Below are 25,739 nucleotides of genomic sequence, written 5' to 3'. Positions count from 1 at the left end.
AGAAAAGAGGAAAAATAGAGAGGGAGAGTCAGGTGCCCTGAAGACAGAGTATTCAGAGAAAGTGAGAATTCCTACTAACAGGGAGGAGGCACTTTGGAAGATGAAAACTTCACATGAGGATATTTTAATGGAAATCCTGTGCATAGAAGAATATAACAGCTCCCCATAACCCCCAAAAAATTTCAATAAAGTATATTCAACCAAAAAAAAATCACAAAAAGCTTCTCATAATTGGGAGTTTATCTAGAAATCAGTAAAGGGGCCACGTTCTGTGTCCTGGCCTACAGAGTCAATAGCTAAATGTAAAGTAGGGGGAATTTTTAATTTACACATGGAAAACTGGGAGGCAGAGGTTAGGTTGCCTGGAACCAGAGAAGAAGAGTAAGATTTGCAGAGAGAAAGTGGGAGAGAACCAATAAAAGTGAGAACTATCCATCATAGTTGGCCAAGGATCTTTTAGTGACAGTAATATTTAATACCCAATGTAGTGTTGTTTCTGTTTTGTGAATATGTCCCATTCAATTACTCCAAAACCTTCATTAACTTTAGGTTATAGAAATGTAGCTTACGTCTGATGTACATTCCTACCAATAACAATTATAAAAACATAATTGTTTCGGACAAAATATGAAAGAAATTTCTGAAGCCACTGGAGAGCAATGAAAAGCAGGCAAGATAAGGAGATGTGAGCCTTGAAAGAGGGAAGAACACTAATTCTGCTTACATTTAACAGACTTTTATTTACAGTGCTCTCTAATTGCCACTGACAGTACTTCCCAGGTGCACAGGAATGGAGCCCAAACAGAAAAGAGAGGTCCCTAGGGAGTCAGAGGTCAATGTCTGGGGCTAGCAGAGTGGTGGAAAATTGGGTGGAAGAGGAATCCCAGAAAGAAGAGAGCTATAGAGGAGTCACAAAAACTTACAGAGGATAAAGTTCCAATGTCCTCAAGTTGTTACTGACATCTGAAGTAACATGCAAAGAACAGGACTCCAAGGAATTCAGCAGAAAGCAGCAGCTGTGCAAGGATTAGAACTGAGTAGAGATTTCAGCAGCTGCCTAGTAGCATCGGCACAGAAATTAAGATCAGGTCCTGCATTCCTACTAAAAAGTCAGAGGATCTACACTTTAGAATTAAAGGCCATATCTCAGAACTAAGGACTGAACCTTTAGACAAAAGACAAAACCAAAATAAAGCCAACCCAACAAAATTTAGAACCAAGGCTCTATAGGATCAGGGTAATCAACCAACCTTCTTCAGGAGATAATCGTTTCTACACTATCATCCACAATATTCAATATACAAAATAAATTAATAGACATGTGTAGAAGGACAATGTAACACAGTCAATACAATGAGATGATTAGATAACCTGGATAGTGGAACTGACAGCCAAAGATTTTTAAATAACTTTATAAATATTTTTATTTGACAGAAAAAATGTATATGAGTGAATAATTTCAAAATAAATGTAGAGTTTTTTTTTAAATTAAAATTTAATTTAAAAATATGCAAAATGTTTTAAGTTATAGGATAATAGCAAATTAAATACTGAAAGAAAACCAGTGAACCAATGAACTTGAAGACAAGTCAATAGAATGAGAAAAAAAAAGGCTGAAGAAAATTTTGAGAAATGATTATCTTCAGTATTAAATTATGTACCCATAAAAATTGTATATTTTACAATTTTACAATTCTATTGTGGGAATAGAATAGAACATTTTTACAACTACAAGATTTCAAAAAACTAACCATCCACACACTTCAAAGCTACAGAAGACGCTAGCCAATCGAAAGGAAGGTGTAAGTCCTAATACAGGAAGACAAGTGACAGAACTCTCTTGAGTATTTGATAACACTGGGGCAGAGAAAAGAACTAAATCCTCATCTTTCTTGGTAGGTAAGCAATGAATAATGCCTGAAATGGAAAATTCAAGAAGCAATAGTGCGAGTATGTGTTTTGCAGCTATGGATAGTACCAAAACAATGAGCCAAAAGAGTTTGAAGTAGTTGCCTCTGGAAGAAGAACTTTGGGTCAGGAAGGTGAAGCATTCAGAGATCTGCTCTGTTTCATAAGCACTGCAGAATACTTGACTCTTTAGACAATAAGCCTGTTTAAACTTGATTAAAATAAAAGCTAACCTTAAAAAAATGTTAAGAGATATGTAAAATCTGAATAAACAAAGAAGAGCAAAACTGGAACTTAATCATAAAGTAAAAAATGATTCTTCCAGTCAGAGAAAAAAAATTTCCATGTTACAAACCCAATATTAACAAGACCAAGAACAGCAGTTGGTACAGTTCCATGGTGGGGGGGGGGGGGCGGTGGCGAATACTTTCTTTTATCAGAAACCCTTCCACAAAACCTTTGAAATCTGTTTTTCATGACTCGAAGTCTGGTTGACTTTCTATTTGACCACTTGATCTCCTTGCAAAGAGTATGTACACAGTAATATACTGACACTGACTCTTGCAAAATGATTTCTACAGACAATCAATGACTACAATCATTACAATGATTTCTAATGCCAATAATTGATAGCCTTATTCCAATACCTAAGCCGTTCACATGATTCAACTGATGCCAAAACTTTTTAATGTCGTGCATTTGAAAAATAAAGAAGATACATCCATTGGGTGCCAAGCCAAAAGAAAAAACAAAACAAAACAAAAATATGGCAACTCCACCTCCATTCCTACTCCTCCCACCTTCATGGAAGATTGTCACAGGTCTGGACATATTTCCACTTGGAGCATGATATTAAAGTTTACTGCTGAACCATGGCTAAACTGAAAAATTCCCCATTTTTCTCATCCTGGTGAGAATTAAAATAGCAGGGCTGAGTCAGAGTATAGTTCCATCAGGCTGGATATAAGGACCATAGCAGTAGCCCTAGTCTGTGTCAAGATTTCTAACTTATGGAGTAAAACTCCCAACTTTTGTTCATTAAAACTGAGCTGTTTTTCACAGGTCTTCACACCTAAAACTACCTAAATAAAATGATGGGGATAATAAAAGGAGAATCATTCTCATTGATTTGCCTCTTCTAAAATTAATGCAGAGAAAAAGGAGTTCTAAGTATAATTACTCAACTATCAAGGCAAACAACTTTAATAATTCAGGATATTTTTCTCTTGGGTCTGACTGAATAATACAAAGTTTGATGTTTGAGCATGCTTACAGTCTGAACCCCTAACATCGTATGTTAACTAACTAGAATTTAAATAAAAATTTGAAAAGAAAAAAGAAACAGTGTCTGGCTCATGGATGCCCAATAAATATTCACTTAAAAAGTTAAATAAAAAAATAAAAACACAAATAACTATTAAATAATTAGTCTTTGTCTTTAAAAAATAAAATAAACTTCCAGTATTTGCTTTGTTTTTGCTTTTGAACAGTTGCTAAATCCTCTGCAGAGAGAAGTCTCCAAACATTAACTGAATCCTGTCTTAATTTTTTCATCCCAACCCTAAAGAAAGACTATCACAAACAGAACTTTAAGAACTATTTACCACTATCATAGTGTTAAGGAGGGGAAAAAAACCAATAGCAACCTCAAAACTACATTATATGTATTTGTTTAGAGGATGTTTTGTGGTCTGTTGGTTTGTTGTTGGATTTTTTGTTGTTTTTTTATTTGTTTGTTTGTTTGGGATTTTTTGGAGTTTGTGTTTTAGGGATTTTTTTCTTTTTTCTTTTCTTTTTTTTCCTTTGTGTATTTCTTTTACATTACATTTCCATCCTGCTAAATGGCAATAACCACTTACTGATTCAATTGCTCTAGGTCTCCAAACCACATATTGATCACTGTTTATTGCATTTGTTATATGAAAGCTTATCAATATAAATAGCTTTGTTTTACATTTTGTTTATTTGATTATTTCTATAGACTTTAAGTTTCTTATAAGACCGAATTTCACCTGACTTGAAAATAAGACCATGGAAATCTGGTTGTCCTTTTACTTGGCTTATGTAGTAGATATATCATATGAAGATTTAGAGAAGTTCAGCAAGACCTGGCTGTACTCGCAGAGTCTACAGTCTTACAGGAGGGCTAAATATAAAACCCCAGGGAGACAATAGCTTGCAGAATGGCTCCTGGACAAGCTTGAGGAATCAAGAAATATTTTAATGTAAATCTTTGCTTGACCATCAACTTGTTTAATGAGGAACTGAATCCCATGCATTATAAAAGAAAACAAATGGCAGTGGTCACCTGTCTCATTTTCCTTCCTCTTGTTCCGTGACAGGCAGTATATTTTCATTTTTCAGGCATTCTCTGCCAGGATAATTGGAGCTGATGACAAATGTAGTATAAATGACCCAATCTCTTTGGACCATGAGATGGATGCACTGGAGCTACTCTGCATCCTGTTTTTTCACTTAGTCTTCTTTGAGAATTCAGTCTTAAGGTATCAGATAAACTAGCAAAACATGCCCAGTAAAAGCCTATCCTACAGCTAGCACTCTGCCCTTTTACAATGCCACTTCCTTTCTCCTCTTATTCATTGAGGCCAGACTTGCTCTCCAAATTCAAAGTGTTTCATCAGAAAGAAAGATTTAATATTTCCTTGGCTTATTTCTGCCTGAGACCTAGTCCAGGAAGTGAGGGTTATAACTGACTCAATTTCTTTATCTTACCTAGGGATTCAGAATATAACACTTAACAATCAATTTATTCTTACAGACAGGTTTCAGTGACCATACCATGCTCAATATTTAACCCTAAACACAAACTTTACTTCTCTTCTCAAGGGAAATGATCATATCAACATTCTGTGAATTAGCCCTATACAAACTGCTTTAGGCTTTCCTTTTTCTCATCCTCCAAAATGAACCTTGAAATGAGAATTTTAAGAAATTTCTTGCTCACTATGACATTGACTATTGACTAAACTAAATAACCTAATGAATGGGTACCGGGGGTAATATAAAAACAACTTCTATTTGAATGCAGAACACATACAATTTTCAGTAGAATAACAAGTTTCTATTACTACTTGTTTAGTTACTGTTCTTAGTTTCGATTCCTTGGATACATATCAACTAATAGGAACGATGTGGGTTGTTTTTTTTTTATGTATCCACTGGATAAATAATTAACTGCTCAGTAGTCAGAAAATTCTTATATGTTATTTTGCTCTGCAGAGAAATCTTCAACAGAAAAGGATTTTTAAAAGAAGAGAAAAGTTACCAGAGTGAATCTCCTATCCTAATAGAAGTTTGAGATAAATATGCAGAGGGTATTTTTGTTAACTATCCAACTCCTCAGTAAGTGTGGTAAGAATATTCTCTGTAACATCACCCGCCTGAAGTAAGGGATCATTTGGCAGTTGGAAGAGGGAGTAGGGTTAGGCAGTAAACCAATCTAATCCAATCTGAGTGAGGGTAATCTAACCTGAGTGACAATTTGGAAGTGTCAAAGGATCATGGCAAGCATCTAGGCCTACTATTTACACGAGAACATATCAAGTCTTAACAGAGAAAGAGTAAAGAAGGTTTTGGGACTAGGAGTCAATACTAGGTAACTGATGTTAAAACACACAAAAAAGAGACAAGAAATGATGTGGCTCAGTCAGTTGAGCATCCAACTCTTGATTTCAGCTTAGGTCATGATCTCACCATTCATGAGATGGAGCCCTGCATCTGCACTATCAGGGCAGAGCCTACTTGGGATTCTTTCCCCCCCTCACTCTCTCTGCCCCAACCCCTGTATGCGTGCATGCACACATACACACACACACACACACACACACACACACACACACACACATACACACTCTCTCTCTCTCTCTCTCTCTCTCTCAAAATAAATAATCATTAAAAAGAAAGAAAGAAAGAAAGAAAGAAAGAAAGAAAGAAAGAAGAAAGAAAGAAAGAAGAAAAAAAGGAAGAAGAAAGAAAGAAAGAAAGAAAGAAAGAAAGAAAGAAAGAAAGAAAGAGAAGGAAAGAAAGAAAGAAAGAAAGAAAGAAAGAAAGAAAGAAAGAAAGAAATGATGTTTCCCAGCCTCTTAAGGAGGAGGATAATTGATAACTGTCCCTGAGTTGAGTTAAGAGAAAGTCAATGCACCTGGGCCTTTTCTTGGGTCACTGGTTCATAGTTGGTTAGGAAAAGTATTATGAGTTCTCTATTGAATGTTTCATATGTCCACAATTGAGAATTTATCTCAATTTCTTCAAGGAAAAGGAATATAAAAACTGAAATACTCAAGTATATTGGAGAAGCTCAATAAATCATAACATTAGTTAGAAATAAATATTTCCTCAACTTTAAGAGCACCTCAAAATTGGTAAATTTAGTACAGGTTAATATTTTCGCAAACTGGGAGCAGTAATAATGGTCACTGCTACAGGAAATCTACAATAGACCCTAACACTATATGTGAAATACTCAGGGACCCTCAAGAAGAAAGTGGACATAGAGTTAGGAGGGTAACATGAATTCCATAAAGAAAATAAGTGGGGTCTTATATAAATCGTTATTTCTTTTTTTTTTTTTTTTTTTTTTTTGATACAGAGAGAGACAGAGCATGAACGGGGGGAGGGTCAGAGAGAGGGAGACACAGAATCTGAAACAGGCTCCAGGCTCCGAGCTGTCAGCACAGAGCCCGACGAGGGCTCGAACTCACGAACTGCGAGATCACGACCTGAGCTGACGTCGGACGCTTAACCGACTGAGCCACCCAGGCGCCCCTATAAATTGTTATTTCTAACCAATGGCAAGTGTCCTAATATATGTTTAAATGCAGTGAGCATTAAATGAAAGGAAAGGTAAGTAGGAACTTCAGTACTTAGAGGAGTCAAGCTCTTATCGTCATCTCCACTCCTCCTTGCACAGCCACATGTCTATGCTATTCAATGGTTCAGCTAAGTGGATACCTTAATACTCTTGACTTTGTTAATTGATGATTTTATACTAGATTAAATAGTTTAAAATATTAAAAAGATGGCATTGGATATAAATCTGATGAGGTACTAGATAAAAGATAAAACATATTATACAATGCAAAAGAGAGCATACAAAGGAAATGAGAGGACATGAGAAACAGAAAGCATGCATCAAGATATTAGAAAAAAAGCAAAATATATCAATTAATAAGAACAATTTAATTTTTACTACAAATATAAATGTTAAAGTTTGTGATGAAAGTCTCAAACATACATTAAATAATGAAATACAATAAAAAAATCATATAGCAATTACCAGCAATTGATAATACTTTTCTAATTTATACATTATATATAATATATATATTCTATAATATATATTATATATATTATAGAGTATATATATTATAATATATTCTATATTATATATATATTTCTAATCTATATATTTGTAGCTGAATCGCTTAAAAAATAGTCACAAACATCAATTCATTCCACTCATAAGTACTTCAACATATATAACAGTTTTGCATATTTTCTCTTTCTGTTATACATATATATTTATTTATATGTACTAACTACTTTCTCCTTCTATCTACATCTTCTCCTTTTTATTTATACAAGTTTGTGAGGGGAAAATTTTGTAATTTAGACTTTAGGTGAGACTGGGACTGAAATTATGGAGTAATTGATACAGCCACTGATTAACACAGTAACTACTGGGATAATGTGACACCTCATTCTGAGAAGAGGGAAAAACCTCTTATGTGATGGAAGGCTGCATCTTGTAAGGTGGAAATGTGCGTTGTGTGGAAGTTCAAATATGTGTAGAAGTAAGCACATGGTGCTCAGGAACAAAGGGGGTGGATTGAAACAGTTGCAACTCTGCCTGGTTCCCTGTAATTCCACTCTTCTTTGTCCTGCTCTGTGATACTTGAGCCAGACCCTATAGACATTTCTCCTTTGACAGATGGTTTAATGTTAGGTTTACTAATTATAATCCAACTTCATTTTCCCAAAATGGTGTTATGTAATATTTCCAAGGCCAATTCTTAATAAAATCAAAGGCTTCAAAAAACTTGAATCGAATATTTTCTTGAAGTAATAACTACATCTTAAATAACTGCATCTTAAATCAACATGCTGACATCATAGTTGACGGTAAAATAAAGTAGGTGTTACCATTAGATTCAGGAATATCATAATTCATCAACATTTTCCTGAAAGTTCTATTCAATGAAATGAGAAGTGAAAAAGCAATAAGAGGCATAATAACATTTATACTTAAATTTAAAGGCAACATCAATATTTACCTAAAAAACACATGTTGCACACCCACATGTATATTCTATGCAGTGGTTTGAGAAAACTGTCTAAATCTCTACAGATTAGATTCAGAAAATGCAAAAGCTTTTCAATATATTGCATGAGCAAGTTGTATTTAAAAAATTTAATTCATAATATTAATTTAAGGGGGGGGTTGGAGAGAGATATAGACAGCCCTAAGCAGGCTTCACACTCAGCACAGAGCCCGACGTGGGGTTTGATCCCTCAACTCTAGGATCATGACCTGAGCTGAAATCAAGTTGGACACTCAACCGACTGAGCCACCCCAGCACCCCAACACTTTTTTAAACATGCAAAATAATTCCCAAATTCTTCTGAAAGACATATAAGTGTGATTAACTAAAATTTAGGGAAGAAAGTAATGGGGCAAAAAGCCTGCCTTACCATATGTTAAAATGTACTTTAAAAGTCATTATAACATATTGATGCAGTGTAAGAATCAACAGATAATGAAGCAGAGTAAGTTGCTCTGGAACAGACTATAATATATATTGGAAGAAAAAATATTTATTTATATGTGCATATGATAAAGCCTCACAAGCCAGTGAAAAGAAAAAAGATTAATTAATAAATGGTGTTGAGAAAATTTTTATTTTGGATGAGAATGAGGGGAATCAATTAGGATCTTATATTTTATACCAAAATAATTTCTCATTTAAATTAAGAATTAAATACAAAAGAAATTAAATCAAAAAAGTTAGAAGGAAATATAGTTGGATATTTAATGTCTAAATGGAAAATTATTTTCTCAACATAAAAGCAAACAAAAATATCTCAAATCAAATTAAAAATCAAGTGGCATATGAGGAATAAATTTAATACAAAAAATTAATATCCTTAATACATAAAGAACCCTCAAAAATGAATTAGAAATATCTTAATATAAAATAAGCAAAGGACATGAGTAGACCAGTCCCATACCAAAAGGAACACAAATGGCTAATAAATACATTCTAATATTTTCAAAAAATGGATATTTAAACAGAGAAATGATAGTTTTCAAATTAAAAATATGATACATATAATACTGAGTAAAACACTGTAGTGATATGAGAAAAATAATATCAAAATCTGGTAGCATGAGTATAAAAAGGTACAACTTTTTGAAGAATAGATTGGACTCAAATATCAGTCTTTAAAAAGTCTCAAAGTCTTTCAAGCAATTACCCCATTTCTTGAAATCTTAGGCAAATAATCAAAGGAAGATTTTTTAAATGTGGATGATAGTTATAAAAAAGCAAGAAATCAGAAATAAACCAAATGTCTGAAAATATGAGAATAGCTAAACAAATTATGGACATCCATAAAATGGAATATAATAGAGTCATTAAAATCATAATTTAGAAGAATATTTAAGAAAGAAATTTTCAAGACATAGTATTAACTAAAAGAAGAGAATAAAAACTTGTAATAAAAATAACTTTTTTCATTCTTCAGATACACATACGCACCAAAAAAAAAAAGAAGACTGAAAAAGTATTTTTTTAAAGGTTAACTAACATTACTCTATTTTTAGTAGCTTTTAATTTCCTCTTACCCTCTTCAATATTTTCCAAATTTTCTGTGGAAATCCTCTATTACTTTTAACAGTATAAAAAGCTATCACAACCTGTCATGCTGTCATGTGTGAAGGACACTGGCATAGGCATTACTGACTCCACATTTGTGGTAACTGAACTATTGGATAATTTAAGACCAATTACTCTAAATTACCAACACTGCAGCAAGTGTATGGGTTGATCTTAATCATTTTCTTAGCATTTGAAATTGGAACAAGTGCTGCAAATGCCACATTTTCAGAACTACTATCTATTGGCAAGACTTTAATGGGATGAGAAAACATTTCTATGCTTATTTGGGCATAAGTAGAATTAACAGTGAAGTAAGAGAAGAAACCAAGCAATTTCAGTATCGTTCAACTGAAATTACCCAATATATAATTTTGAAAAATCAACTGAGGTTTGCCCTTGGTTTTTCATCAAATGTACTGAGCCTGAGAACCAGAAACCACAACCTCTCCTCTAACTTTGTCATTTCTACAATTGATTCATCACCAAAGCAAGGCTGACTCCGGCAGTGCCAGGAGCTGTCAATGTTTTACCTCAGTGGAACGAAAGGCCATCAGAATATCTATTCCACTGCAATTAATTTCAGTGGTTAACTTAGTATCTTCTGGAGCCAACTTAAGTTTTTGAAAGTCAGTGTCATCATAATTTTCCTCTGTTTTCTCCTCATGCTAAAAATAGACACAGGCGTTTTCTATTGTAAAAGTATAAATCTGGGGTGCCTGGGTGGCTTAGTTGGTTAAGCATCTGACTTCGGCTCAGGTCATGAACTCATGGTTTGTGAATTCAAGCCCCACGTCGGGCTCTGTACTGACATCTCAGAGCCTGGAGCCTGCTTCACAGTCTATGTCTCCCTCTCTCTCTCTGCCCCTCCCCTGGTCACACTCTGTCTCTCTCTCTCTCTCTCTCTCTCAAAAATGAATAAACTTAAAAAATAAATAAATAAAAGTATAAATCTAAATTTGTGGTTATTTTCAAAATTACCAATACATGACAAAAGCCCAGTAAAGAGTTTTAATGAAGACATGAAGACTGCTATGTACAGACAACTCTGTTAATGAATTCCACTTTACATTCAGAGGTGCTCACAAAGGAGGAAGTTTCAAGGGCTAGGAAAAGGCTAGTCGGCTTTAGAAATTTACCTCTGATTCACTTTTCCAGCACTTTCTGAAAGAGGACCATAAACTGAGTAACAATCAGCAAATAGCACTCAAAACTACCCCCACTTTACTCCCGAATTCTCTGGGAGGAAGATTGTATTAACTTTTACAAATTTTGAGAAGACTGTCTTTTATCACGTAAGGAGAAAACATAAGAATAAGAGTGTAAGAATTGATTTATCACTTTAGAAATATTTGAATGGAATTAAAAGAGAAATACCAACCAAATTGGTAGAACAATGTGACTGACTGATTACATTTTCTTTTTTTTCACATAGAGAATAAGTTGTTAATCTTTTACCAGGAAGCAAGCCCTAATGAGAAATGTACTTGTTTAGACTAAATTTTTATAATTTCCAAAATTATTGTGCAAAATATAAAGTACATGTTATCAGTTTTAAGAAAATTACATAAGCATCTTCACCATATCTACTGGTACGGTATCTGGTTTTGCCTATGGCTGTGGCTATGATTCTGACTTTCAGTTAACCAAGTTTAAGGATCCAAACCAAAATGACACTAAATGGGCAGGTTTTCTCATTGTTACATTATCTTACATAATTTTGATTATTTTACATTATCTCTAAGAGAAAATATTTTTCAGCAGTGAATGATATCAAATATTATTAACATACATAAAATATTGTCATAAAATATTATAAATCAAAGTCAACATGTTGGTTGAACACAAGGTAATAGTTTACTTTTGATTATAAATTTTAAAAATCTGTTTTCATGTCAAGACAGAAAAAAAAAAAGCAGCAGCATTAACTCAAGAAAAAATTAGATCTTGAATCAGAGTTCGACATAGCTTTTACACCACAAACAATAAAACCCTAGCATGATGAATCAGTGATGGTTCTCATGGAGAAAAGATAGTCACACAAAATAAGTATGTCAAGAAAGAATGAATTTATGTGTTTTGTGATTTAAATAACCAATACTACTTGATGGTAACTCATTATCCAAAAGACAGGAAAAATTCAGTTTTTCACAAACTGTGAAAATGAGATCTCAGATATAGTTTTAATTAAGAACTAAGTTAATTACCAAAATCCATATCTGACTGAATCCATTATGTCTTCATTTGCTTTGAAAAATACACGATTATTTTTTAGCCTGAGACAATAATTCAAAATGGTATCTTTCCTGAATCCTTTCCTTTTCTACTTTTTTTCAAGTTGTATTGAAGAAGAAAGTAACTGCTCCGAAATCTGCAAACTTGTATACATGCTAGTGAACATTGGCCACTTATGTTTTTCAGTCCAAACTGTATACTACAAGGATGTGGGCCTGGGAGTCCTTCACTGAGTTGAGGATAGATGTTTATTTTCATTCACATATCAAAGGTATATGTCATTGGGGTTGATTTAAGGAGAACTATAACTGTGAGTATTTCTACTGACATGAAATACACACTTCAAGGTTTATGTTCAGTTCCTTGGCAAACAACAAATAAACATAAGGATATCATTCTAGAAGAAGTGGTTTTGCACATTCTGATGGCAAAAATAAAAAGAAGTAAAAAAGGGAGGGAGGGAAGAAGAGAAAAAGGAAGGAATGGCACAAGAGAAGAAGGTGAGAAAGAACACATATGTGCTTTGTAATTTTGATGGAAAACTTGACTTTGGGATCAGAATTTCAAATATTATAGTTACTAGCATGGAAAGTGCAGTCGTCATTCCAGGGTAAGAATTGGGCACAGACATAGTCGGTCTGAACAAATGACAATTTCTATGCAACTCAAAATTTCTGCCTGAGTTTTTTGTTTTTCTTTACTAACATTGACCACCACTGAAGCCTAAGTAGCTTAACAATGTCTGCTCTATAGAAGGAACTCAAGAATATGTCTTGATTGGGAGGGACTGTCAACCTTTGAAAAGTCAAAACTGTATCCAAATTAGTTTTCATATAATCACTTTTGGACTTCAGGTCTATGGAAATCAGTAGTTCCTGGGAAAATTATTGCAATTACCCTGTGATATTAACCTTTTATAAGTTAGCTATGACCATTCAGTAACTTTTGGTAAAATAAACCCTTAAGGAAAAAAAAAATGCACATTCTCAATTTGTGCTCTGACAGCTCAGAACCTGGAGCCTCGTTCAGATTCTGTGTCTCCCTCTCTCTCTGCCCCTTCCCCCACTCATGCTCGCTTGCACGCACGCACACTCTCTTTCTTTCTCTTTCTCTCAAAACTAAAACGTTAAAATTTTTTTTTTAAATAAGAGCAATACATAGGTAATTCCAAAATATGTTTGTTAGCCAGTTTTTTTTTCCTTTTCTCATCTTCCAATTTTCCAACCAACTCTTTAAGTGGAGGTATTCAACATTTTACTCTTTTTTGCTTCACATCCTGTATTTCTCATCCCTGACCTCTGGTGAAGGGCAACAGGAGAAGCAAAATGACCGTCAAGTAAGCACTGAGAAACCTAGGGATCAACTGACATCTGTTGAGAGCCAACTACACGTAAGGCACCATCCTAGACCATTTTGAATTTTGTAAGCCCAGTGATCTTTTCTTTAAACAATGGAGAATGACAAGATATTGCCAACTCTTTATTTATCTAAGTAAAGACAAAATTTGGAAGCAATAATTATCTAATCTCAACATCATTTCATGTTAAAGTAAGAAATTTTGACAACAGAAAAGAAAAATTTGTCTCAAAATAAGTTATACTTTTTTGAAATTTTGTATCATCAGATTTAAGGAAAATTAACTTTTTTATCTTTCTCATTTAACTGAAGACAAGAATAAATTTTGTCATGGTTCAGTACTTGTCTGTGGAATTGTCCTTGGTAAATCCTGGTTTGTGGGGTAAAAAGATGAATAATACATCATTTCTGCTTTTAAGAAATTTAAATGTAGGAGATAGATAAGAGTAAGGCACAAAAAATTTAAAGATACCAGTTGTAAACAATAAGAACTGCCAAAAGAAAGGCAAAATAGGAACAGTTAATATATTGAGGACTTCTGTCATACTAGATGCTTGCCACGAACTTGTATGGTAGGTACTGTTACTATCCTCATTCCCCATGAAGGATGAGGAAACCAAGGCTGGAAAAAGCCTTAGAATAACTTATTCTAAGTGAGAGTGTTTGTAAGTGATGAGCTGAAATTCAAACATGTATCCATTAAACACGAAAGTTCTCTCACTGGAGGAATTCAAGCAGAAGGTAGAGAACTTCGTTTTGGAAGGAAGGTTCAAGTAGATGACCCCTAACAATGCTTTCATCCTTCCCCTTCCATCTATAAGAGGCAGTGTTAAGTGGTGACTGAGAACTAAGAGGAGCTTAACTAAGAGGTCAGAGGTTGGGGTGGGGGTACGCGTGTGTGTGAGTTATCCATATAGAGGAAAGAGACACAGAAAGCTTTCACGAATGAGGATTTCACTGCATAACATGAGGGGGAAAAAGCAGATGATTTAGAGCCAAACTTTGTAGAATACTTCCATTTAAATACATGAAGATAAAATAATACTGGTGAAAGAAACAGGAATAATCAGGGTAACAGGAGAAGAGGCAATATTTATTAACAACCCACAGAGAAGCATGAGTAACTGTGCATGTACAGAAATATTAGACATCCTTGTTAACTAACTTAAGAAATATTACCACATCATTATATAATTAAGTCATACCAATCTAAATTTCAAATGAAGGTCTTTCAATTTGTAATATTATAAAATCATAATGGCTAGATTCTATTCTTTTTAAGGCTTGAAGCTGTTCAGAAGAAATTGCCACTAGGAGAGGGTTTTTTTATGTTTATTTTATTTATTTTGAGAGAGAGAGTAGGGGAGGAGCAGAAGGAGAGAGAGAGAGAGAAAAAAATCCCAAGCAGGCTCCATGCTCAGTGCAGAGCCTGCCATGGGGCTTGATCCCACAACCCTCAGATCATGACCTGAGCCCAGGTCAAGAGTTAGAGGCTTAACCTGACTGTACTACCTAGGACGGCCCCAACCACTGGGAGTTTTAAATACTTTTTTCTCATTTCCCTTTTATCACGTGTGCATCTTGAACTTGCATGAAGATACAATCTGTCCTTTGAATTTGATTGTCTTTGTGTTTGATTTCAGGCTACGATTTAGTGTTGTATATTCTCTGAAAAAATGTGTCTGTTTGCCTCTGAAGTACATGTTTCCTCTTGAATATCTTTATAACCCGTAATTAAATTTTAAATCTTCTATTCATTTTCAACCTATAAAATTTCCCCCAAGCTATCTGCTTTTGCTCATGAATGTGAATTACCAGAACTCTGGAAATAATTATCCAATTTTTCTAAGTGTAAAATGTGGAGCTTGAGGGTATATTTAGGCTCCCAGTGACTTCAAGAATTAATAAAAGCCCTCAAAAGAAAAGCAAAAGAAATGGCATAATGTCAGTATGAAATTGAACTCAATATCCCCATATTAAAAGGGCAAAATGTCTGAAAGCCTCTTCTTGGTAAATCTAAATATTTCCAGGAAAGAGTTCTCAAAACTAAATAGCAAAGGAACCCAAGGTTCATCAGCTTCTGATTGTTTTCTCAAAGCCTTAATGCTGATTGATTGCCATTTCTGAATAACAAAAGGACAGAAACTCAAATATCAAAATGCCTTTTTGAGGAAAGAGAAGTCAGAAAGTGGTGATTTTTCTTAAGATAAACCATTACCTGATTCCATCTCAATATATGTAACAGTGATGCGTCATTGATCCAAAATCTTTGGGGAAAGTGGTACTGCACCAAAGCATAGTGTCTAGCCAACTGAAGCTTGCTCCTTTAGGCAAGATGTTGTTGGAATCATTCTTGTTAGAAAGCCTTCCAGAAATTCCTTCACCAATGCCCTGCCTTACTAAAAAAAAAAAAAAAAAAAAAAAAAAAAATGCTGCTCCTTGTTTCATACTTACTTGATGACTTGGACACTCATACTAGGAGCATCAGTTATTGTTATGCACAGTTTGTGATATGGGGGTGCCTCTAGAAGCTACCAGAGAATGTAGAACCATCTTTCTTTGGTTGAGTGGCTTTTATATTTCTTCTGACTCCACCATCAGCCATGATAGTGTCAATTGCTATATCTCTGTCCTTCCTGTTTCTAGTTGTTTTACCTGTGCACAGAATTCTGAGGCAACTGTATAAAGACCTACTAATCAGGGATTCACAATGAATAAATAAATTTTTTTATTAAATAATAGTTAACCATGAAAGATATGTTTGGTTTATTTCTAGGATCAAGTCTATATTCTAAATAGTTGCCAGAAGTCCAAAGTCCAAGAAATTAATTCTAACTTTTCTTTTTCATAGCATAGCTTCTCTATCATCATTTTTGCCATTGAAATATGTCAAAGAGTTTGGAAGACATAAAGCTATAACATATGGTTATATAAGCCAAATTACCTTTTATGAGTGACCAAACTTTTATTGAGCACTTAGTGTATGCCAAACATAATAAATCCCTTATTGTATGAGCCCTTTGAGAGCAAAGATTTAGTTGTATCTTTATATCTGCAGTGTATAGCACAATAGATGTGAAATAAGTATATGTAGAAAACAGTAAATGGTGGAATTACAATATTCATTTTGCCAAAAAGAAAACTGGACTCAAACAGGTAATTTGCCTAAGTTTATATAGTTAGTGAGTGGCAGAATCATGACTTTAACCCAGATCCTTTAATTTCAAAACGTTTGCTTTCCCCCATTATACCAACTGGTCTGTGAAATTAACCTATATATTAAAATTTATACAGTGATGATTACACAAGTTAAAATCCAAAATGCAGTAGTTTAAATAAGATGTAAATTTATTTCTCTCACATAATTCTTGAGGGGTGGTCTTAAATCCTTGAGGTGACCATAATCCTCAAAATGCTGCTTTCCCTCTGCATTCAAGGGGGATGCTCCAGCTAGGGTATCTCTTAGCCAACAGGAAAGGAGAAAGAGTCCAGTGAAGTGCAGCTGAACTCCTTTGAAGGGACGTGCCCCAGAGCTATCTGTTCACATCTCTGTGCCCATAATCTCTCCACATTGTCAACTGGGACTATGTGCCAGCTAAAATGTTGGTATTGTATTGTCAGAGGAGTAAATGAATACAGTTGGATAACTAGCAGTCTGTGCCATAGGCCATTAACTACATACTGTTGATAACTGACCAGACTTCTTCCTGTTGTTTATCCTGTTGATTTTTCACTCTGTATTTATAATGCAAGAGTAAGAGGAAGAAATTCTACTTTAATCATTTCATTTGTCTAAGACTAGTAGCTCTGACTAAAAGAAGTTTGAGGGGATTGTCTGAAAACTATTTCAGTTATGACTTTCATTACTATGCATCAAGGAGTAAGGGCAAGTTCAACATGGTGGGCTGGACACATACATTTGTCTTCCTGCCTCCCCAAATTCCTTGCAAATACAGAAAAGATAAAAGCCCTGGAAAATAGAGGAAGTTGCCTTTTCTAACCAAAAATGTTAAAGAATTCATGGAATACAAAGTGCAGGTAAGACTGGATTAAAAAGCCAAAGCAGGCAAAACAACAACAAATGCTTAAGGGCACCACCACAAAGAAAAGAGCCATTCTGACCAAGTGCAGCATCAATGGCCACAGGGGAGGGTGACAGGGAATCATTAGGACATTAAGCATTGCCTGCTGGATAACTGGGCTGGATGTGGTATTTACCTCCAAGATTCAGCAATGAAAACTGCTTTCCAAAAAAACAGGGTGATGACTAAAGGGTAGAGTTTCAGGGTTTTTTTCCCCCAGAAGGAACTCTACGTATCATTACAAAAAAAAGAAAAATAAAAGTAACTCCAACAAAGAGGGAAATGTATAAAAGTACTTTGCAATGGAGTAGAGCATTCATTTGTTTGTTTGTTTGGTAAAGGTGGGAGTGCCTGAGTGATTAAATACTCTACTCTCATACACCATAAAAGGAAACTTCCCTTATTGACACATTCTGCCCACTTACCCAGAGTTTACAAATCAGTCTTTTCATTCAGGGGGGAGGCCTCAGCAAAAATAATTACTTGGGAAAATTCACACCACTAACCTATAATTATATATTTAGTCGTTCATTTATAAATATAAATGGATAATCAACTATCTTTAGACATTTGACAAAAATCAAGGTGATGGATATAATGTTTTGAAACTACTAATTGGATGAAGTTTTCAAGTTATTATGTTGTCCTTTACCCAGTCCACCTATGTAGTCCTACCCCTGTAGGCTAAACTCAGAGGCACTGTACCTGAGGGAAGAGTAAGGCTACCATCCAACAAAACCCAGAGGATAGGGAAAGGAGGCTGCAACATTGGGGAGAGTTCCCACAAGATAACAAGGGACTGGAGAAGCACTTCAAGAGACCAGGAAAAGACAGAGGGAGAAAGACCACATCTTTCCCTCATCTCACTTCCAACCCACTCAGCTTATATGCTGTTCAAGGTGGTAACACCATACCTGGCAAACAGAAGTATGAAATGAAAAGAAATCTCATTTTCCAAAGTAAATAAGAATTCCAGAGAAAATATTAAAAGAAGTGGCTCCTATGTTTTCAGAGAGCTATCTGAAGAGTTAACATCTTCAATGTTCAATCATACTCCAAGCCTTGTGGGGTCTATGGCAGTGGTTTTGATAGATCTACTCAGGCACCTGCTACCATCACTTTGTCAAAACAGATCTTACGAAGGTCACTAACAAACTCTAAGTCGCCAAAGACCACAGGTATTTTTTTTTGTCTTCATCTTACTTTAACTCTCAATATCTTTTTATACTATCATCACTCCCTTGCTTCTTAAAGTCCTCTGTTCCTTTGGTTTCCATCATATCGGACACCCTGTCCTTCCCACTCCCTCTCTGTCTCTTTTGCACTTTCATCTATTTCATAGTCAGGGTCCCGGAAGAAAATACACTACAGTTAACAGAAGACTCTTTCCACGTGTGTCAGGGTAAAAGTGAGGCACCCAGACACAAGTCAGCAGGAAGTCATTACCTCTGTGTTTAAAGGGAGAAAAGGAGGAAAAACTGTTACCCAGGCCTAGAGACTGCTTGGGTCCCTGGAAGACAGGATGCCTGAGAGGAGTTCTAATAAAGAAGCACAGCCTCACCAGAACCATGTCCAGGCAATGAAGGAACAAAGAGGGGGTGGGAAATAAATCCCCTGACCTCTTTCTCTTCCCCTCCCCCAAATCCCACCAACATTTCCTATTAGCTGGCCTAACCAAAGCCAGAGGCAAGGAAACCAAGTGGCCCAGTCTGAAGAGGTAAACACCCCTCTCCCAGGACACAAACCAAAAATCACCAACATGTTGCTCCACTACCCAGATACTAATTAAGATTTAATTTGAATGCTGGAGCTCTCTACAGTTAGAGCTCCGGCCCTCTCTGCTTCTCACTCTGTCCTCTGTACTGGGCAGCCTCATCTGTGCTCACAGCTTCAATTTCTATCTATAATCAAATGGTCCTCAAATATATCTCTGTTGCCCAATCTCTCCTCTGAGTTCCAAACTTGAATATTCACTTGACTTCTCCATGTGGATATACAAAAGGAACTAAGGCTCCTCAAATTGAACATTTCAAAATTATCTCAGGGTCACTCCTACCCCATGCTGCCTCCCATGCAACATAAAACCCAGTCCTCTTCCTGTATTTTCTCTTGAATGGCACTACCATATATTCAGTAACCAAGCCAGAAACCTAGAAATCATCCTTAAGACATCCCTGTCCCTTGCCTTCCACATCTAACCTAAAAGATCTTTACTTGTCTACTTCTTTCCATCTGTACTGACTCATCCTGGGACAGCTTCCCATCTGAACTACTATAATAACCAGTAGTTATAATTACCACTCCTCTTCTTTCCAGTATTGATTGCTCAAAATTCTCCATTCAAAGTCACATTAATTTTTTAAATATGTAAATCCAATCATGTCAACACCACCCTCATTCTACCCCTACATCAGTTTAAAACTTTCCCATTGCTCTTAGAATAAACCAGAAGTATTAACATAGCCTAAAAAGTGCTATGGAAAAAAAAAACCTGCCTGGCTCTCCTTTACCCTCAGTCCTTGAGCTGCCTTGGCCTTCTCTCAGACCTTTGAATACACCACATTTTTCCATATCACAGTGCCTTTGCACATGCTCTTCCCTCTTTCTGAAACACTTTTCCCTCACTTTGTTTTTAATTTTTTTTGATGTTTATTTATTTTTGAGACAGAGAGAGACAGAGCATGAATGGGGGAGGGTCAGAGAGAGAGGGAGACACAGAATCCAAAGCAGGCTCCAGGCTCTGAGCTGTCAGCACAGAGCCTGACACGGGATCATGACCTGAGCCGAAGTCAGATGCTCAACCAACTGAGCCACACAGGCGCCCCCCTCACTTTTTTTTTAAAATTTAAATCCAAGTTAGTTAACATATAGTATAGTATGATTTCAGGAGTAAAATTTAGTGACTCATCACTTACATATAACACCCATTGCTCATCCCAACAAGTGTCCTCCTTAATTCCCAACACCCATTTAGCCCATCTCCCTGCCCATCTCCCCTCCAGCAACCCACAGTTTGTCCTCTGTATTTAAGAGTCTCTCATGGTTTCCCTCCCTCTCTGTTTTTATCTTAGTTTTCCTTCCCTTCCCCTATGTTCATCTGTTTTGTTTCTTAAATTCCACATTTGAGTAAAAACATATATTTGTCTTTCTCTGACTGATTTATTTAGCTTAGCATAATATACTACAGTGTCATCCAAATTGCTGCAAATGGCAAGATTTCATTCTTTTTGATCACTGAGTAATATTCCATTGTATATATATCCCACCCCTATTTTACCAATCTATCAGTCGATGGATATTTGGGATCTTTCCATAATTTGGATAATTTTGAGAGTGCTGCTATAAATATTGGGGTGCATGTGTCCTTTTGAATCAGCATTTTTGTATCCTTTGGATAAATACATAGTACTGCAATTGCTGAGTTGAGGATAGTTCTATTTTTAATTTTTTGAGGAACTTCCATACTGTTCTCCAGAGTCGCTGTACCAGTTTGCATTCCCACCAATAGCACAAAAGTGTTCCTTTTTCTCCACATTCTCACCAACATCTGTTATTTCCTCAGCTGTCCATTTTAGCCATTCTGACAGGTGTGAAGTGGTATCTCATTGTGGTTTTGATTTGTATTTCCCTGATGATGAGTGATGTTGAGTATCTTTTCATGTGGCTGTTAGCCATCTGGATGTCTTCTTTGGACAAGTGCCTATTCATGTCTTCTGCCCATTTCTTCACTGAATTATTTGTTTTCTGGGTGTTGAGTGTGATAAATTCTTTAAACATTTTTGATACTAACCCTTTATTGAATATGTTATTTGCAAATATCTTCTCCCATTCCATCAATTGCCTTTTAGTTTTATTGATTGCCTCCTTAGTTGTGCAGAAACTTTTCAACTTGATGAGGTCTCAACAGTTCATGTTTGTTTTTGTTTCCCTTGCCTCTGGGGATATGTTTAGTAAGAAGTTGCTGCAGGCGAGGGCAAAGAGGTTTCTGCCTGCTTTCTCCTCTATGATTTTGATGGTTTCCTTTTTTTCAGATCCTATCTGATGTTCATTCATTAATTTATTTAAAAAATATTATTATTATTATTTTAATTTATTGTCAAGTTAGCTAACATACAGTGTATACAGACATGAATTCAGCAAAGAAGTTGCTGCAGCCAAGGTCAAACAGGTGGCTGCCTGTTTTCTCTTCTGGGATTTTGATAGTTTCCTGTCTCACATTTAGGTCTTTCAACCATTTTGAATTTACTTTTGTGTATGGTGTAAGAAAGTGGTCCAGTTTCATTGTTCTGCATGTCACTCTCCAGTTTTCCTAATACCATTTGCTAAAGACACCATCTTTTTCCCACTGAATATTCTTTCCTGCTTTGTCAAAGATTAGTTGCCCATACATTTATGCGTCCATTTCTGGGTTCTCTATTCTGTTCCATTGATCTCTGTGTTTGTTTTTGTGCCAGTACCATACTGTATTGATGATTACAGCTTTGTAGTAGAGGTTAAAGTCTGGGATTGTTATGCCTCCAGCTTTGGTTTTCTTTTTCATCACTATTTTGGTTATTCAAGGTCTCTTGTGGTTCGATAAAAATTTTAGGATTGTTTGTTCTAGCTCTGAGAAGAACTCTGGTGTTATTTTGATACCATTGCATTGCACTGAATGTGTAGATTGCTTTGGGTAGTATCGACATTTTAACAATATTTCTTCTTCCAATCCATGAGCCTGGAATATTTTTCTTTGTGTCTTCTTCAATTTCTTTCATAAGCTTTCTACAGTTTTCAGCATACAGATCTTTTACCTCTTTGGTTAGGTTTATTCCTAGGTGTTTTATGTCTCTTGGTGCAATTGTAAATGGGATCAATTCCTTGGTTTCTCTTTCTGCTGCTTCATTATTGGTGTATAGAAATGCAACTGATTTCTGTATGTTGATTTTATATCCTGCAACTTTGCTGAATTCATGTATCAGTTCTAGCAGTCAACATAGTACTGAAGGCCCTAGCCTCAGCAACCAGACAACAAAAAGAAATAAAAGGCATACAAATTGGAAAAGAAGAAGTCAAACTCATGTTTTCACAGATGACATAATACTCTATGTGGAAAGCCCAAAAGAATCCCTCACACTTCTAACTCAGCTCTCAAATCTTAACATGAATTTTACTCTTCATGAAAGCCTTCCCTGACTCTACAGACAGAATCCAGTCCTCTGTTACACTTCCATAGTACCATGTTCCTTTCCTGTACAGCATTTATATTTATCTGTAATTATAATTTACATTATTATTCAAGTAATAATAATTGAATATTATTATTTATTGCTGTGAGAGTAGTGGCTTAAAACAATAATGATTATAATTTCTCATGATTCTGAGGTGTATTTGAGGGTTCTTCATGCTGCTTCACTCAGCTATTGGGTAGCTTAGAGTCTAGGCTTAGCTAGGATAGCTGGAATAGCTGAAACTCACTCTACATGTGATCTTTCATCTTCAAGAAAGTTAAAACAAGCTACTTCACAAGATGGAAAAGTGTTCTAAGGAGACAAAAGTTCCTAAGAAGGAAGAGAGGAAGTCCAATAACATCATGTAAGTCTCATTCTGTTGGTCAAAGTAAGTCATAAGGCCAACCCAGATTCTAGGTGTGGAAAAATAGATTCTATGTGTCGATAGAAGGAGCTATAAGTAATTTGTGACCATGTTTAATATCCCACACTGCTCTACATGCTAACTCCACAAGAGCAGCAAATAAGTCCTTCTTGCTCTTTGCTGGATCCCCTTTTATTTACTCAAAATATGTTTGTGGATTGCTTCTTTCACTATGCAGAGCTTTCTTTTTTATTGTATTTTATTTATTTATTTATTTGTTTGTTTGTTTATTTATTTTGAAAGAGAGAGAGAGAGAGAGTGCAAGTAAGGGAGGGGCAGAGAGAAGGAGAGAGAGAGAACCCCAATCAGGCTCTGCACTGTCAGCACGGAAACTGATGCAGGGCTTGAACCCAAGAACTGTGACATCATGACCTGAACTGAAACCTGGAGTCAGATGTTTAACCAAATGAGCCACCCAGGCACCCCTGTACAGAAGCTTTCTATTTTGAGGTAGTCCAATAGTTATTTTTGCTTTTGTTTCTCTTGCCTCAGGAGACATATCTAGAAAGAAGTTACTATGGCCAATGTCAAAGAAGTTACTGCCTATGGTTTCTTCTATGATCTTTATGGTTTCGGGTCCCTCAGTTATGTCTTCAATCCATTTGGAATTTATTTTTGTATATGGTGTAAGTGGTCCAGTTTCATTCTTCTGCACGTTGCTGTCCAATTTTCTCAACACCATTTGTTGAAGAGCCTGTTTTTTTTTCCCCTTAGATATTCTTTTCTGCTTTGTCAGAGGTTAGTTGACCATACAGTTATGGGTCCATTTCTGGGTTTTCTACTCTTTTCCATTGATCTGTGTTTCTGTTTTTGTGCCAGCACCATACTGTTTTGATTACTACCACTTTGTAATATAATTTGAAGTATGGAATTGTGATGCCTCCAGCTTTGTTTCTTTTTCAAGATTGCTTTGGTTATTAAGCATCTTTTGTGGCTCCATACAAATTTTAGGGTTGTTTGTCTAGCTCCTTGAAAAATACTATTGGTATTTTGATAGGGATTCTATTAAGTGTGTGCAAATGACATATACAATAAATAGTTACTATCAAAATATATAAAGAACTTATAAAACTCAACACTCAAAAAACAAATAATTCAGTGAAGAAATGGGCAAAAGACATGAATAGATATTTTTCCAAAGAAGACATCCAGATGGTTAAAAAACACATGAAATGATAGTCAACATCACTCATCATCAGGGAAATACAAATCAAAACTACAATGAGATATCACCTCACACTAGTCAGAATGGATAAAATCAAAAACACAGGAAACAACAGATGTTGGTGAGAATATGGAGAAAGGGGAACCCTCTTACACTGTTGGTGGGAATGCAAACTGGTACAGCCACTCTGGAAAACAGTATGGAGGTTCCTCAAAGTTAAAAATAGAACTACCCTATGACTTAGTAATTGCACTACTAGGTATTTATCCAAAGGATACAAAAATTGTGATTTGAAGGGATACATTCAGGGGCGCCTGGGTGGCTCAGTCGGTTAAGCGTCTGACTTCAGCTCAAGTCATGAACTCACGGTCCGTGAGTTTGAGGCCCATGTCAGGCTCTGTGCTGACAGCTCAGAGCCTGGAACCTGCGTCAGATTCTGTGTCTCCCTCTCTCTCTGCCCCTCCTCTGCTCGTGCTCTATCTCTCTCTGTCTCTCAAAAATAAATAAACAAAAAAAAATTGAAGGGATACATGCACCCTAAAGTTTATAACAGCATTATCAACAATAGCCGAGTTATGAAAAGAACCCAATTGTCCATCAATTGATGAATGGATAAAGAAGGGATGATATCAGTTATCAAAAAGAATGGAATCTTGCCATTTGCAATGACCTGGATGGAGCTAGAGAGTATCACGCTAAATGAAATAAGTCAGTCAGAGAAAGAGAAATGTCACATGATTTCACACATATGTGGAATTTAACAAACAAAATAAATGAACTTGCGGTAGGGGGAAAGAGAGGAAAACCAAAAAACAGACTCTTTAACTATAGAGAACAAACTGATGGTGGAGGAGGTGGGTGGTAGGATGAGTTAAATAGGTGATGGGGATTAAGAAGGTCACTTGTAATGAGCACTGGGTGTTGTATGGAAGTATTGAATCACTACATTCTAAACCTGAATGTAATATTACACTGCATGTTAACTAGCTGAGATTTAATATTTTTTTACATTTTTTATGTGTATTTATTTTTGAGAGACAGAGAGACACAGCATGAGTGGGGAGGGACAGAGAGAGAAGGAGACACAGAATCCAAAGCAGGCTCCAGGCTCTGAGCTGTCAGCAAGAGCCTGACACAGGGCTTGAACCCATGAACCGCAAGATCATGACCTGAGCCAAAGTCAGACGTTTAATTCACTGAGCCACCCAGGCGCCCCTTAACTAACTGAAATTTAAATAAGCTTTTAAAAAACCAAAATATATTTGTGGAGGTTTTGATACATGCCCGGTTCTATGTATATAGTTGGCACTCAAAAAGTATTGTTGGTAGAGAGAAGAGAGAGGGAGAAAAGAATCTTCACAGGCACACATGCATGTACACAGAATTCACAGACTCTGACACAGACCCAACACTGTGTTTTCAATGAACAAAAAGCTGCCATAAATTATAAATACATTTTATTCAATG

This window comes from Panthera tigris, chromosome B2 (assembly GCF_018350195.1).
Source record: "Panthera tigris isolate Pti1 chromosome B2, P.tigris_Pti1_mat1.1, whole genome shotgun sequence".
Taxonomy (NCBI): domain Eukaryota; kingdom Metazoa; phylum Chordata; class Mammalia; order Carnivora; family Felidae; genus Panthera; species Panthera tigris.
Note: the sequence above shows the minus strand (reverse complement) of the source record.